The following is an 18,410-nucleotide window of genomic DNA, read 5'->3' as shown; positions in this document are numbered from 1 at the left end:
AATATTACAGGATTTTCTTTAACATCATTGCTGGAGTTCCTGCCTTGTCCCAGTGCCGGTAAAGACAAAGGTGGAAGAATTTCCAGTGTTGCTGAAAGACGGATGAGACTTCGGCTGAGAAACCAACGAGACTTCGGATCAAGCTAGCTGCCTGTAGAACTTACCTGGACTGTGATTTAAGCTAGCTGCCTGCAGAATTTACTTGGACTGTGACTTACCTGGACTGTGAGTTAATCTATTGAGACACTGCTTTACCTGGACTGAGACAACAAACTGTAATCTACAACAAATTGTAATTCAGTATCTTTGCAAACGGTGTCATTGCTGGTATAATTTTTCCAAGGGCTTCTTGCATGGAGCCATCAATTGGCTTGGTATTGTGGCATTTTGTATCCTCCCCTTCTGCTTGTAGCAGATTATTTATGGTGTTTGTGTAAAAACCACTATGGTCGTTATTTAAATTAAACAAAAGGGGGAAATGTTAGAGTCTGTAAACAAGTCAAGATGGCGCCTGGCATTTTGCAGAGGGAGTGGTTTGTGAAGTAATACCAGCGAGCCATTAAGTGTGGAGATTCCTTATTGGTTGACTGCTGTATTTTTGTATCTTGAGACAGGGTCTTTCTAAGTCAGTGAGACTGACCTCAAACTTCTGATCCTCTTGTGTTGGACTCTCGGGTTGCTGAGATTACAGGTGTGCCCCACCAAGCTATATTGAGGAAGGTTCTGAGAATCAATATAATATTTAGGCACAATCAAACTTTTCACTCCCCAGCCTTCCTTACTTGGTAAATAATATTGCTGCCCATCTAAGGTTTTAAGACAAATTCCAAAATTCTCATTTTAGCATTTCTCTTAGCTCTCGTAGCATACTGTTCTACAGCTCAACCCAAACTCTATAACCACACTGTCATTAATTTTTATGAAATTTATCAAACTTATTATACTTTAGCTAATATGTGTAATGTATGCTGCTCTAACCTGAACTGCCATTCCCCCATTACTGGTACCATTAGTTTTGCACATCTCAGTTTAACATCCAACGTAGAGGGAGTTATAGTTTAGATGTGATCGTCCCCCAAATCTCACATGTAAGACAATGAAAGATTTGGAGGAGAAATGATTGGGTTATAGCCTTAATCTAATCAGTGGATTAATCCCTGATGGCATTACTGAGTGGTAACTGAAGACAGGTGGGGCTTGGCTGGAGGAAGTGATTCATGGGGGCGTGGCTATGGGGTATATATCTGTATCTGGAGAGTGGAGTCTCTGCTTTCTGATCACCATGATGTGAGCTGCTTACCTCTGCCACACTCTTCTGCCTTGATGTTCAGCCTCCCCTCCAGCTCTGAGGAACGGAGCCACTCTTCTATGGACTAAGATCTCTGAAACCATGAGCCCTCAAATAAACTTTCCCTCCTCTACAATTGTTCTCATGGGGTCCTTCAGTCATAGCAACAAAAAAGTTGATTAAAACAGAGGGACTATTTCTACCAATATAAAATAACACCTACCATCTAAAACTCTCTGCATAACATTTATTGCCATTAGAATATATTTTTTGTTTATTGTTTGTCTTATACTCTAGCATTAAGTATTACACAAGCAATGATCTTGTGTATTTTGCTTATTTTGTTCTCTACCATGGAATAAATATTTCCTGGAACTATGAATAAGATAAAAATTGCTCAATGACTGTTATATTGACAGACTGGTCATACTAGTATGCATTGTGATAATTGTAATGTTTATAAAATAATTGTGGTATTTCTTATGTCACTGTGCTTTACTGAATCCATAAATCTTGATGCCATAATTTTTCCAAGACTCTTATAATTAGTCATGCCTTGTTCACAGCTTCTACTAAACAGGGGTCCTTAGGAGATATTATGCAATGCATACAACACTACCGCCTTTGTCACAGATGGTGTGATAGAGGTATGTCTCAAGACAGCCAACTTCTAGACCTGCCAACGATATAAATTGTAAAGAAGACTCTCTTATAATATCCATATGAGAACGAGAAAAGCAAACAGTAGAGAGAACTGAAGCAAAAAGTTTGTGATGCATAACGCCAGGAGTGTGGGGGTGTTGGCTGGAGGGAGAACAAGGACTCCATTCAACCCAAAGCAGGAAGGAATACAAACTAGTAATCCAGAAAAGACATATTTTATATATTGTAAATCTGGACAAAAGAAAGAAGAGCCAGGTCTGCCCAGAGCTACTGAATTAACAACTCATTGTGAGAGTAAAGATCTATATACTCTTACTTCCTTGAGTTGACTTGGAATTATCACAGAGAAAGCCTCAAAATTCCTGTCTTTCTGGATCCATATCCCCACAATTACTCCCTCATAACTTGGATAAGTTTGGCTGAGTTTCCTTTTTATACTAAATATACTGATCTAGATAGTTCGTTACTCTAATGTCCCTATGTATGTCTTGTCATTTCATCTTTTATTCAACAAATATTTATTTTACAACTGCTACACATTGCACAATGTTCTAGGTTCTAGGTTACATGGCATACATAAAAGAAAGACAAAAATAAATCTTTTCCCTGAAAATTATATTACAGAAAAGGAGATAAAACATGAAAAAGATAAATAAATTAAATGTAGTTTAAGATAGTGATGATGCAAGGATAAAAAAAAATAAGACAGAGAAAGGGGTTGTGAAATCCTAAAAGAGAGAAGAGGGATGATTTTAGACAAAGTGGCCAGAGAAAGCCTCAGTGAGAAGGTTGCATGTCATTAAAGACTCAAGGAAAATAGGAGCATTATAATGAATGTATTGGAAAATTCTAGGCAAAGGGGGAAATAAACACAGAGGCCCTGTGCTGGAAAGTGACAGGTATGTGCAAAGGAGAGCAGAATAAGTAAGTAGAAGAAGAATATCAGGGAGTGAGGTCACAGAGTCACTGTGGGCACAGAGGGACAGGGAGATGAGCAGTAAGATGAGAAGGTGCATATCCTGACAAGCCTTGGCAGTCAGAGCACAGGTTTGGGCTTTTCCTGTGTGAGGTTGGTTTCCACTAGAAGATCATGAGCAGAAAAACGCCAGACTCTTCTTACGTTTTGACAGGATTATTCTGGTTTTTAGGTTGGTATCAGACTGTAGCAGGCTCAGGACAAAGAAGAAAGATGAGTTAAGAGAATGCTGCAATAATTGAAGTAGGAGCTGAATGGTCATTTAGATCAGGATAGTGGTCTTGGGGATGTTGAGAAGTAAATATATTAGGTAGATATTTTGAAAAGGGTACTAAAAGGATTTGCTTTGGGTGAATAAAAAGACCCAACATTTGTGTCTTAAAATGCAAAGACTGAAGGAGAAGCTGTTGTAGGGTTGGGTAGAGAGCAGGCACATCATAGCTCAGATTTAAGCTTAAGACACATAAAATTTGAGGTGTTTATTTAGTTTCTAAGCAGAAATGTCTAATAGGCCAGGGAGATAAAGTGATTTGGATTTGTGGGAATTTTTTGGAATGGAGATACATAAACTTATTGTTAGCTTGTGGTTCATATGCTGTTTATCAAAGTGGAGGAATAAATATAAATTAGATGGTTAAATTTGTGGCTTTAGTTTCAGAATTTCTAAATATATTTACTCTATTTCTTTTAAAAAAGCGTATTTATTTTTAGTCTAACTTCTCATAAAGTGCACCTTTTAAAAATCCCTCTGGGGAGTTTAAAGGGCATGTTAATATCTATTTTAGTCTACAGATTGTGGTTGGAAATAATTGGTATCAACTGTACCATAAATTTTTCAGGCAAGATTAAAGTGAACTTTTAAAATATCTCTTCATCATCTCTCCTCTCCTTCCTCATGCCTTCACCCCACTCAAAAAGTTCAAGTAAGGTAAATAGTGAGAAAAAGAAGTCAGAAGACCTTGGGTCACATTCATGTACAAATCATAAACAACATATAATAGACAAATAAAACAAGGTATGGTTCTTCCAAATTAAATAATATAAACTTATCCTATCTTTAAGTCCACCATTTTTTAGAATTTTTTAAAATAATTCTTTGATCTGAGGATTTCTTTTTTTACTGGTACCAAAACTTGTTTTTCTTTGTCAACAGACTTCCCTCTCATCTTTAGAACTCATGTGATTTCTCAATGTTCCAAAGCCTTTTTTTAAAAATATAATGGCTAACATACAACCTGTTTTATTTAGATCTAAAAAAAATCAAAGAAAGAAACAATACCTCAAAAATTACTTAAAAATTAAAAAATAAGATGCTTTTTATTCCTAGAAGTAGACTGACGTCCTTAAAAATACAGATTGATTGATACCATTTTGTAGTGTCGCAAACCCAGTGTTCCATTCAAATATTTTTTCTATTTTAGATAGTTTAAAGAAACCAGTTATTTTTATGTTTGTTTTACAAGAACAATATTGTCTAGGAAATTTGTTAACAAAAAAATTCAAATAATACAGGCTTTAATATTGAAACTACCAAGAAATCTCATCATTTTGAGATACTTTCACATATGCAACTTCAAAGGCAGCCTAAAGCTAAGGAAACATCTCAATAACTGCTCTCTGGCAAGCATACAGCCATCCACATTACAGACACTGTGTCTTAAGAGGTCATAAGGCTTTCCTTTTTGGTACAGGATCAATGTTCAGGATTATATTGGTATTCCTTATTGGAAGATAGTCACCTTCCCATTTATTTTATAGCACAAATTTATAAATTTAATGTATGTACATTTTAGTATTGCTTTTTTATTGACCTCACTTGCAATATCAGCATAATGATTTTTAAGAAATATTTTCTCCAGTTCTTATTTTTACTTTGTCCTTAAAAATAATTTTGAAAAATAAAATTTATCAAAATAAAATAATTTATATTTTATATAATGTTTTATATCATATTTTATGTAATGTCATTATAATATATAATTATATAGTATATAATATATTCTTAATTATTATATAGGTTATAATATAATTATAATATATAATATAATAATAAACAGCCACCAAATATGTAAAAAAAAGTGTTTACCATCTCTTGTAATTAGGGAAATGAAAATCAAAAATACACTTAAGATTTCATTTCACTTCAATCAGAATGACAAGGATCAAGAATACAAACTATAAAACTAACAAGGTTGTGGGGGAAAAGGAGCACTTATACATTGTTGGTGGGACTGCAGACTACTTCAATATCTCTGGAAAGCAATTTGGAGATTTCTCAAAACACTAGAGATGTAAAGACCACATGATCCAGCTATCCCCCGCCTTGATATTTTCCCAAATGATCTAAAATTGGCTTACTACAGTGAAAAAGCCATTTCAATGTTTATAGCAGCACAATTCACAATAGCTAAATTCAGATGCCCATCAATACATGAATGGATTAAGAAACTGTGATATATATATATATATATATATATATATATATATATATATATATATATCTGTATCTCACAGTTTTATATATATATAATGGAGTTCTACTCAGCCATAAAAAAGAATGAAATTATGGTAATGCTGGTAAGAGGATGAAAATAGAGAATATGAAGCTAAGTGAAATAAACCAAATTCAGAAACTGAAAGATCAAATGTTTCTCATATATGAGGAAGCTAGAGTAAAATAAAGAAGGGAGGAGAAGAATAGAATAACATAAAGATAAAGGGAAGATTAGTAACGCAGAAAAATGGGATCAAGAGACAGAGTGGGGAGATGGGTAAGGAGAGGCAATGTAGAATGAATTCTTTAAAAAATCATGTTATTTGCATATATAAATATTCACACGACAGGGAACTTCACCTGTATGCATAGGTAGAAAGAACCAATCAAATATGGTGCAGTCTGACTGGGCACAAATCACAAGTCACTCAAGCAGGAATAAACTTTATTTCTGAACGCCACCCACGCGGTCCTTCCAGTGACCACACACCAAAGGAAACTCCCTCCACCTGAACTCCACCAACCAACTCGAACTCTTCAGGAATCCCCGCAAGAGCTCAACCGGAACTCAACGGGAACTCTGGTGAGAACTCAAAAGTCATCATCTTAATGGCTCACTGGCGTCACCTCTCAACCACTACTTCTGGCAAAATGCCAGGGGCCATTCCAACTCCGCTGTGGCTCTCAACACAAATATAAATTAACAGATTAAGAAAAATGCAGTCTAGTAAAGTTGAGGAAGCAGAATGGGAGAGAGGAGGGAGGATATAAGGGAAAAGGGAAAGGGTAAAGAAGGCGGATCAAGAACTGAAAAAAAATTCCATATACGTATGAGTTTGTTGGAATGAACCCAACTACTATGTATAAACTATATGTATACTATGTATAAACTATAAAGCTTTAAATAAAAAATAATAATAATAAATCTTAGCACAACATAATAACAGTACAAAACACAAGACTATCAGAGGTTTTTTAACCATTTTTCATGCTAAGAATCTTTTAAAAAATAAGTTTTGAGCTAGGTGCAGTGGCACACACAGCAGCTCAGGAGGCTAAGGCAGGAGGATCTCAAGGTCAAAGCCAGCCTCAGCAAAAGCAAGGAACTAAGCAACTCAGTGAGACCTTGTCACTAAATAAAATACAAAATAGGGCTGGAGATGTGGCTTAGTGGCAGAGTACTCCTGAGTTCAATCCCTGCAATAATAATAATAATAATAATAATAATAATAATAATAATAATTTTTGATAAAACTGTTTAGAGATTCATAAAACAAAATATATAGATTTATAAAGGAAATCAATTATATGGAATTACTGCTATTCAAATATTTTTGAATTTTTGAATTCATAAACACATTAAATAACAGGACCTATGTATAATATATATGTATAATGATGTATAATGTATAATATGTATAATGATGTATAATAGCCACTGAAGTGAGGAACATAAATATTAAGTTGTAATATCACCAAGAACCCTAATGTGATTTTAAAAACTCTCCAATTTCTATTGGTGATTAAATTATAGGTAATACTTCTACTGTTGTTACAGTAGAACATAATTAAAGGAAAATTTCTGCTGGGAATTAATGAGAATAAAAATTTAAATTTTCCCCACCCAAAGTCACAAAGTCCTTGAAATTGATTTATGGGCCTTGGGTTGGTAGATCTGAAACCATAAAACACTGATGTAGGAATATATGTTTTTTAAAAAAGTGCCTTCCTTGTAATAGCTGCTATTTGCAGTATCTTTCATTAAGTGTATGGTTTAGATATTAGGTGTCCATCAAAAATCTCATGTGTGAGATAATGCAATAAAGTTTAGAGGTGAAATGATAGGTTATGAAACTTTAACCCAACAGTGAATTAATTCCTGATAGGAATTAACTGAATGGTAACTAAAGGCAAGTAGGGTATGGCTGGAAGGTGGTAGGTCATTGGGGGGTTTTCCTTGAGCATTTATATTTTGTCCTGGGGAAAACAGCTCTCCCCCCCCTCGCCCCCATTCCCCCTTCTCCTCCTCCCCCTCCTCTTCCTCCTCCTCCCCCTTCTCCTCCTTCCTTGTAATGTCCTGAGCACCTTTCCTCCAACACACTCTTCTGCCATGATGTTCTGCCTCACCTCCAGCCCCCAGAAATGGAGTCAGGTCCCTTAGACTGAGACCTTTGAAACCATGAGCCCTCAAATAGACTTTTCCTCCTTAAAATTTCTCTTGTCAGTTCTTTGGGTCATAGCAAAAAAAAAAAAAGCTAACTAAAACTCCAAGTCAGGGCTGGGGTTGTGGCTCAGCAGTAGAGTGCTGGCCTAGCATGTGCGAGGCCCTGGGTTTGATCCTCAGTACTATGTAAAAATAAATAAATAAAATAAAGGTATTGTGTTCAACTATAACTTAAAAAATAAATATTTTTTTAAACCCACTAAGTCATATAGTTTTTAATATTTCTTTTATAGTGGACACAGCTTTGATTCCTTTCTTTTCTTTCTTCCTATTCCTTTAATTCAAAAGAAAAATGTTCTGCTTAGTCAACTGGGAAGCAAACAATATATCTCATTTTTTTTTTTACATGGCATGAACATAAAGTTTAAGTTAGAAGTATTCCCTCCTTGTGCAAATCATATATCTACTTAACTTTTTGTTTTAGGAAGGTCTGCAACTTCCCTGGTCTACTGTGCCATGGATTTTGTTTTTAAAGAAAGACTGAACCATCCCCTGGTAGTACAAATAAGACCTTGTTCAAAGAAGAGATGAATATGGCTCTCCATTTCATGTATCTTGATCAGATGCTTTGAAAATAATTTGTAAGAAATTTGAAATGCTTAAAGTTTAAATCATTTAGCCCTAAATCACAATTAATTCTGCAGCTTAACCTCAATCTGAATTTCTGACATTTAGTTCAGGGGTTCTGTGTTCAGTTATATTATGTAAAAGATTTTTAAAATTATTTCCCTAAAGCATATACATTTTAGTGAAATTATTCATTCTTTTTTTCCTTTTCTCATAATTGGTCACTATTCATCATCTATATGGTATAATGATTAATCCAAATTATTCCTTAAGAGACTCATATCCTTTATTGCATTAAATATAATTGATCTATTATTTCTCCTTCTTTAAGATATACATAAGTGTTAACAATGTTTGTCAGTATCAGAGGTGTCCCAAATAAGACCCTTTTCTACTCTAGACCTGAAATGTACCCATTCCTTTGGACATTTCATACAATTAATTAATACTATGTAAAAAACTGAAAATAATGTGAAAAACAGAAGGGTGAAATAAAATAATTTAATAGCAGAAAAATCAAATATTAAATTTAGGATAAGCAATTCAAGGCATGGATTCTCTTCTGATACCTAATCAAGTAGGGATCTAAGGTTTCAAATAGAACCTATATTTGAGGCCTATGTTAAGGACATTAGGTTTTTTCCTTAAGTCTGACAAACATATTTGGAGGTTTTCAAACAGGAAATTGATTCACTCATTCTTTTAAATATATATTTATGTGTATTCCATTTCTAATACTATAACAAAATGACCTTTAAAAGAAAAAGTCTAGCTTCTACCACTCACGAAATTAAGATCCCCATATGAAAATAACTTCAACCAAAAGGGTTTTTTAAATTAGTACATTATAATTACACATTATAGTGAGCTTCATTTGTTACATATTTGTCCATGCACATAACATAATTTGGTCTTTTTTAATATATTGAAGACTGGGTTACAGATGATTGGTTGTTAGAGTCTGTAAACAAGTCAGGATGGCGCCTGGCATTTTGCCAGAGGGAGTGGTTTGAGAAGTAACAAAAGCGAGCCATTAAGTGTGGAGATTCCTTATTGGTTGACTGCTGTATCTAGTTTATGCTAATTAAGATAAGCTGTGTGGAATGTATAAATATCGCTCCGGTCCTACAATAAACGGCTCCCACTCCTGCTGTATCAATGTACACAAGTTGTTCGTCACCCCCCAGTTATTTTGCTGCAGCCGGACTGCAGCAATTGGTAATCTAACAATGCAGTGTAAGATGATGCCCGCCATTGAAAAGCTTGAACACACTGAATGAGTCACTCATTCAACAGTAACTCTGTCATTTGTCCTATGTAGCTTTTCTTAATGCTGGGAATAAGCCAGTGAGTAAGATACACAACATCTGTTTTCTGAGAACCTACATTCTAGTCGCAGAGATAAATAATAAATATGCAATAAAAATATTAGATGTTAATGAATGCTATGAAGAACAACATGAGTAAAGTAAGAAAAAAGGTAAGAAGTAAAATGTGCTACTATTTTATATTGTTGGTATGGGGAGATGCATTAAATCTACCCAGGGGTAGACTGAAGGCTACAGGAGCTGAGAATGTGAACTAAGAATGTGCTTAGTCTATCAACAAAAAGCAAGATGACCATTTCTTCTTGAGCTTTGTGAAAGAGTACATGATGAGAAATGAGGTCAGGATTTGAGGCCCATGTTAAGGATGTTAGGTTTTTTTTTTTTTTTTCCTAAGTCTGACAAACATATTTGGAGGTTTTCAAACAGGAAATTGATTCTCTCATTCTTTTAAATCATATACATTTGTATTTCATTTCTAATACTATAACAAAATACCTGAGATAACTGACCTGTAAAAGAAAAGGTCTAGTTTGTCTCATGGTTTCAGAGGTTTTAGTCCATATTAAATTGGTCCTGGTGCAGTTTTTGACTGTGGTGAAGTAGCCCATCCTGGTGGAAGTTCAGTAAAGTGGTTCATCTCATGTCCAGAAAGTGAAACAAAAGAAGCAGAAAGGAACTATTCCCTTCAAGGGCATATTTTCAATGATCTGAAGACATCCCAATAATCTCCTCCTCTGAAAAGTTTCCCCACCTCCCAATAATGTCATGTGCTGGGGACCAAATCTTTTAACAAATGAGCATTTGGAGAATAGGTACCTGCACCATAGCCATGTTTAAAACGGCATCCTACATAAAGACAAATCATTCACATCACTTAGGGGAGCGTGAGAGGGTAGACAATCACACTAAACAAAGGACTGTTATATGAAAACAGATGCTTTGAAATTATGATAGAAATATGAAGCAGTTCCAAATAAGGTCACATTCTAATATACTGGGCATGAAGACTTAGTGGTAGAAGGGTGGGATGCTGTGGCGAATGAGAGACACAATTCAACCCATAACATATCAACTCTAAGTAAGGACTCCTTTTCTAGTAGTCCTATGTTCATTTTTATAACAAAAAATAAGAATAATTGGGATTCTATTAGTGAAAAGTAACAGCAATTCAACTTAAAATGGAAACTTTGGGGAGAGAAGTTCATAAAATGATAGTAGAGGATAGGAAAGGTAGCAGAATACAACAGTCACTAATATGGCATCATGTAAAAACGTGGATGTGTAACCGATGTGATTCTGCAGTCTGTATTTGGGGTAAAAATGGGAGTTCATAACCCACTTGAATCTAATGTATGAAATATGATATGTCAAGAGCTTTGTAATGTTTTGAACAACCAATAAAAAAAAGGCTACAGAAATTAAGGAATCTCAAAGAAGTACTTTTGCTTCCTTTGCTTCCTCTCACCTTTGCCTCTTTCTGGGCACCTGCCACTTCCCCGAGGCTGGTACATGCATCTGATTCCGTGCTCTGGGACTACAATCTTAAGTAAAGAATTAGAACCATTCCTCATCCCTCTAAAGAAATGGCCCATGGAAGGACACTGACTAACCCTATTTGGGGCCTAAGTAAATGACTGGCTGTCGTAGCTGTGATGATGATCATGGCCTCATAGAGTCAGAAGCCCAACTCCTGTTCGATGTAATAAGTTTTTTTTTTTTTTTTCCCCAAAGGACAGAGAAAATTGACCTTGATAGATGCATTAATTTTCCAGGGCTACCATAACAAAATTCCACAACAGGAATGCATTTTCCTCACAACTTTGCAGTATGGGAGGTTCAGAATCAACATATTGGTGATTTGGTTTCTTCTAAGACACCTCTCCTTGGCTTGCAGATGGCTGCCTTCTTGCGGCATCCTCACATGATCTTTCCTCCATAGGTGCACATGTCTGTTTCCTAATATTCTCTTTCTCTTTTTTAATTAACTTTTTAAAAATTTATATATGACAGCAGAATGCATTACAATTCATATTACACATATAGAACACACTTTTTCATATCTCTGGTTGTATACAAAGCATATTCATACCAATTTGTGTCTTCATACATGTACTTTGGGTAATGATGACCATCATATTCCACTATCATTTCTAACCCCATGTCCCTCCATTCCCCTCCCATGCCTCTGCCTTATCTAGAGTTCGTCTATTCCTCCCATGCTCCCCATCCCTACCATAACTATCAGCCTCCTTATATCAGAGAGAACATTCAGTATTTGGGTTTTGGGATTGGCTAGCTTCACTTAGCATGATATGCTCCAACTCCATCTATTTACCTGCAAATGCCATGATTTTATTTTTTTTATTGCTAAGTAATATTCCATTGCATATAAATGCCACATTTTTTTATCCATTCATCTATTGAAGGGCATCTAGCTTGGTTCCACAATTTAGCTATTGTGAATTATGCTGCTATAAACATTGACTTGGCTGTGTCTCTGTAGTATGCTGTTTTGAAATCCTTTGGGTATAGACCAAGAAGAGGGATAGCTGAGTCAAATGGTGGTTCCATTCCCAGTTTTCCAAGGAATCTCCATACTGCTTTCCATATTGGCTGCACCAATTTGCAGTCCCACCAGCAATGTATGAGTGTACCTCTTCCCTTACATCCTTTTGCCAACACTTATTGTTGTTTGCTTCATAATAGCTGCCGTTTTGAATGGAGTGAGATAAAATCTTAGAGTAGTTTTGATTTGCATTTCTCTAATTGCTAGAGATGATGAGCACTTTTTCATATATTTGTTGATTGATTGTATATTATCTTCTGAGAGGTGTCTGTTCAGGTCCTTGCCCCATTTATTGACTGGGTTATGTGTTTTATTGGTGTTTAGCTTTTTGAGTTCTTTATATACCCTAGAGATTAGTGCTCTATCTGATGTGTGAGGGGAAAAAACTTTGCTTCCAAGATATAGGCTCTCTCTTCACCTCACAGATTGTTTCTTTTGTTGAGAAGAAACTTTTTAGTTTGAATTCATCTCATTTATTGATTCTTGATTTTAATTCTTGTGCTTAGGAGTCTTATTAAGGAAGTTGGGATCTAATCTGACATGATGTATATTAAGGCCTACTTTTTCTTTTATTAGATGCAGAGTCTCTGATTTAATTCCTAGGTCCTTAATCCACTTTTAGTTGAGTTTTGTGCATGGTGAGAGATAGAGGTTTAATTTCATTTTGTTGCATATGGATTTCCAGTTTTCCCAGCACTATTTGTTGAGAAGCTATCTTTTCTCCAATGCATATTTTTGGCGCCTTTGTCTAATATAAGATAATTGTAATTTGTGGGTTAGTCTCTGTGTCCTCTATTCTGTACTATTGATCTACCAGTCTGTTTTGGTGCCAATACCATGCTGTTTTTATTAATATTGTCCAGTAGTATACTTTAAGGTCTGTATAGTGATGCCATCTGCTTCACCCTTCTTGCTAAGGATTGCTTTAGCTATTCTGGGTCTCTTATTTTTCCAGATGAATTTCATGACTTCTTTTTCTATTTCTATGAGAAATGTCATTGGGATTTTGATCCGAATTACATTCAATCTATATAGTGCTTTTGGTAGTATGGTCATTTTGATAATATTAATTCTGCCTATCCAAGAGCAAGGTAGAACTTTCCATCTTCTAAAGTCTTCTTTGATTTCTTTCTTTAGGGTTCTGTAGTTTTTAATCCACTACATTGTAAATAAAGAATATTTTGGGAGTGACACAGAGGTTAATTTTTGCTGTGTGTGAGTGTGTGTGTGTATATATATATATATATATATATATATATATATATATATATATGTAAATTCTATACTCTTTTATATTACAGACTTGGAAGGGCCTTAGAAAAACTATGAAAGACTTCTCAAATTCATTTTAAATGCAAGCTCACGTTAGCCTACATAATTTCATTTGGGAATCTACATTAATAGCTGGACATGGTGACACAAACCTGTAATTTCAGTTACTCAGGAGGCTGAGGCAGAAGGATCACAAGTTCAAGGGCACCCTGGGCAACAGTGAGACCCTGTCTCAAAATAAAATTTAAGAAAAACTGGGATTGTAGCACTGTGGTGGACCATGTGCCTACTGTGAGGCCATGGGTTCCATTCCCAGTTCCACTTTAAAAAGAAATCAAACCTACATTAACTAGCAAAATGTAAGTCTTGTCTTACCTTTGATCATTAAAATATTGAAGGCCAATTTAGAGGCATCTATAAAACTGCCTTAGATTTCAAAAGCCAGAAATTCAGAACACCATATTTCACTTGAAATATTTCTAAATATTAATACTTACATTTTTCCAAACATAGAACTACAGATGTCTTTTTAAAAAATAATTTTAGAATCTCATCACAAAAATAACCTATACATTAATAATACATAATAATAAAAACATATTAATTGTTGCTTTTTGCAGTATACCTATACTAATCTTTTGGGGATCAGAGTAAAGTTCGTGGTTGGCTGAAATATCAGGCTAATTCTTTATAGAAAATGAAGTGGGGGAAAGGCACACATTCACTTATTTGCTTGTTGATGATGTATGCTTCAGATCAATAACTGAAACCTCACATAACGCAAGAATACTAAGCAATTTTATTTCATAATAGGTTGTGGAAAGTGACCACATTTTGCATTTCCTGACTTTGTGGTAGTTTGGGGCTTTCAGTGGCTCCATCAACATAAAGAAAATGAGAGTCTAGTGATCTTCATTTTCATAGTACTGCAAAAATACATGGAAAAACTAACAGTCAGGAGGAAGCAGACAGATCTATAGGGCAGTTCAAGTTTCAGTCCAAACTCCACCTCCACAGATACTTTCACATTATTTTGAAGGGTTTTAAACTTCTAAGTGCTATTCAAGCCAAACTATTAGCACTTGGACTCTATTAAGCCTCTAAAAATAATAACAATGTATTACCTTTGAACAGATGTAATGTTCTCTTGAATTCACTTTGTTAAACTAACTTCTATAAAGCCCATCATTTAATTGATGATCATTCAATATTATTAAATTAGTTTTTCTTATTGAGTAAAACAAATTTGAGAACTAAGAACCTTATTATAATCTCAGTTCTACCTTTTGAAAGAATGGAATTGATTGATATAGCCTGAATACATCTGATCATTTTTAATATCTTAATGACAGAACATTCTGATTAAACCAAAAAAGCTGTCAGTATAAAATGATAGATTATATATTATTTAATTAGAATTTGATGTTGTAAAATCAATAAGATATTAGTAAAAGAATAAGTCACATAATGTTTGATATTAAAATAAGAATGTTAATGTGTCAAATTTTAATTATAAACCAATAAATGATAACTAGTATTTGATTTCTTTTTTACGCATGTAATGGCTGAGATAGCTGGAGAAGTTCTGGAATACTGCCTGTAGTATAGAAATAGCAAAAGTGAGTGAAAGGCCAGAACATTTTGTAGAAGCACCCAAATATAACCATTTCAGGACATTTTTTTTTAAAGATAGAAGAGAGAGAGAGAATTTTTTTTAATATTTATTTTTCTGTTTTCGGCAGACACAACATCTTTATTTTATTTTTATGTGGTGCTGAGGATCGAACCCAGCACCCCGCGCATGCCAGGTGAGCGCGCTACTGCTTGAGCCACATCCCCAGCTCCCATTTCAGGATATTTGAAATAATTATATTGGGTAATCCTTATGTCTGCGAGTTTACTAGAGACATAGTAAACTCTTTAGACATGAAAGAAAGGGAGCAGGGGAAGGAAGGAGGAGAATAAAAGTGAGAGAGTAAGAGAAGGAAGGAAAAGAAAGCAAACTCCAAGCTCCCCTCAGGGGGCTCTCTTCTTTAGTCCCTGGTTAATTCAGGGAGTCTCTAGCTCTAGCTGGCAAGATCTAGATACATTATCACCCTGATTTAAGAGCAATAGATTGACACTGCAGCTAATGAAATGAAAAATGAAAGGGATTTGGTCACTGTTGATCAAACTTGACTGGGGCAAAAACTTCAAGACCTCCATAATCAAGGTGTCACATAGTTGTTTTATTATTTTATTTCCTGGTGCTACACGTCATTGTAGTGATACAAACCTTTAAATATGTATTACCCTAAGTAAGCTTTAGAACCTATTGAAGTTTAATATGACTTTGCTGAACTTTACATATGACCTAGGGTCTACATAAAACATGAGCAGTAGGGCCAGGTTTGTGACTCAGTGGTAAAGCACTGCCTAGCATGTGTGAGGCACTGGGTTCAATCCCTGGAACCACATAAAAATAAACAAATAAAAAAAAATAAAGGTAACATGTCCATCTACGACTAAAAAATATTTTTTAAAAAAAGCATGAGCAATAAAAGACACTTTTTCCATCTGTTTCAATTTTATTTCATGATTCCATCCCAGAAGGGTTTAAAGCATATTTAAAAGTCCAATGTACAAAACCCTACATTATTTTGATTAATATGTTGGCAGTTTTACAAAATGTTTGTTTTTAATTACCAAAAGGAACCAATCCATATTAAAAATTAAATGGTTGCATTTTTTAAAAAACTCTGGCTGCTTATTAAGCTAGAGTTAGCCATAAAAACATTTTTGGCTCCCCTACAACAACAACAACAAAAGATTTATCTAAGCTACACTATTAAAAAATCCATTTAGGCTGTCAACAAGTATGTCAAATATCAACCCAATATGATTTAAAGATTCAAAGCCATAAAAGAAAAAATATTCCTTGGACTCGTAGAATCTGCATGGTTTCAAAGAATCAGGGGAGAGTGACAGACTGGCACAAGCACAAGAGAAAGATGGATAGTTGCTTGTGGTAGCTGAGTTGAAGTTTTATCAAGTCCTCCCTCTTATACCTGCTTCTCAGTCCAGCCTGGCCTGACCTCTCCTTCTCCAATTTTGCTTCCTCTGGATACACATTCCTATTCAGTGACGCCAGTTCACCTTTACAATTATGATTTTACTAGTCTCATTTCAGATATATATTGTATTGTAATTCCACTTCCCTTTTTCCCCAGGGCCACTTTTCTTCCATCAAATACACAGGCATTGATCATTTGCCACATTTTTAGGATAACAAAATGACAAGAATTTGATTGTTATCCTTAGGGAGCTCACAATCAAGCTATCATCTGGTAAAACTATTCAGGAAAAACTAGACGCTGACTAGCCATTACAATATTATATTTTTCAACTTTTATTTCTGACTTCCTCTAAATACATTACTTAATCCTCACAATCCCCTTTTCATAGATCTTCATTCATAGAGAAGCAATGTAACATGTCCTACTTTTCAAACTACCTATTATATCCACTAAGTAAATGACTTGTAAGAACAATTATGAATAAATTATTTTAGAAATTCTGTTCTTTGACTCCCTTGTAAGATTAATGCTATAAATATTTGCAAACCATACATCTGAAAAAGGGTTAATATCCAAAATATACAAGGAACTCAACTCAACAGGAAGAAAACAGATAACCCAATTAAAAATGGGCAAAGAACCTGTCTAGATGTGTATCAAAAGGACACATACAAATGGTAAACAGGTACCTGAAAAATGTTCAATATCACTAATCATCAGGAAAATACAAATTAAAACCTCACACCTGTCACAGTAGTTTTTATGAAAATGAAAAAAGAAAACAAATGTTGGTAAGGTTGTGCAAAAAAGGACTGTTGCTGAGAAATAAAGGGCAGCCATTATGGAAAACAGTAAAACAAAATAGAACCACCACATGATCTAGTAATCCCTCTGCTGGGTATATACCCAAAGGAAACAAAATCAGCGTATAGAAGAGACATCTGTACTCCCATGTTTCTTGAAGCACAATTCACACTAGCCAAGATATGATGACATCAACCTGTATCTATCACAGATGAGTAAAGTAAGGGTGGTTTATATGTACAATGGAATACTACAAGGCCTTTAAAAAGAAAAAGCTGTTGTCATTTACTATAGTCTGTATGAAACTGGAGAACATGAGGTTAACTGAAATAAGCGAGGCTTGGAAAGATAAATGCCACATGATCTGACTTACATGTGAAATCTAATGAAGTTGAATACATAAAAGCAAAGTGTAGAACAGTGATTACCAGGAGCTGAAGTTGAACAGGAGGGGATTAGGGAGATGTTGGTCAACAGGCACCAAGTTTCGGTTAAATGTTTGAAATCTATGGAGCAGCACAGGTAATATAGTTAATAATATAGTTAATATAATATTTTTCAAAATTGCTAAGAGATACAGTTTTAAAAGTTCTCACTACAAAGTGATATCTATGTTTATAAGCTTATAATAAGATCATTGTACAATATGTAAACACATTAGAACACTACAATATGTACAAATAATACAATAAATGTGCATGGTTTTCTGTCAATTAAAAGTACAATAAACTCACAAGAAAGATCAAGAATTTCATGTGCACAGAAATAAAGCACTATATGTTTAGAGTTTATAATTGAATTATTTTTATGAAATTGAAATATTTACTTAATTATGGTTTTCAATACTTTCTCCCTAATGTAAAAACAAACAAACAAAACAACAACAAAAAAAACTAGAATGCCTAGTATATATTATGCTCTGAGTACTCCTAGTGTTGGACAAATAAAGGTCTCTTGGTACAGCTGACAAGAGTACGTGATGTACCTTGGGTACATCAAGATCATGACAATGGTATTTTTATTCAAAAAACTTCAATTCATCTCTGACCTTGGATAATTTCTCCAGAAGGGGCTGGAGATTAAAGGAGAGCCAATCCAATATTCCATCCTGTGAACACAGAATTTTAATCCAGAGACGTGGAAAAGAGAAGCTTAGAGTTGAGTCATATTAA

The sequence above is a fragment of the Marmota flaviventris genome, chromosome 1, assembly GCF_047511675.1.
Source record: "Marmota flaviventris isolate mMarFla1 chromosome 1, mMarFla1.hap1, whole genome shotgun sequence".
NCBI lineage: Eukaryota > Metazoa > Chordata > Mammalia > Rodentia > Sciuridae > Marmota > Marmota flaviventris.
Note: the sequence above shows the minus strand (reverse complement) of the source record.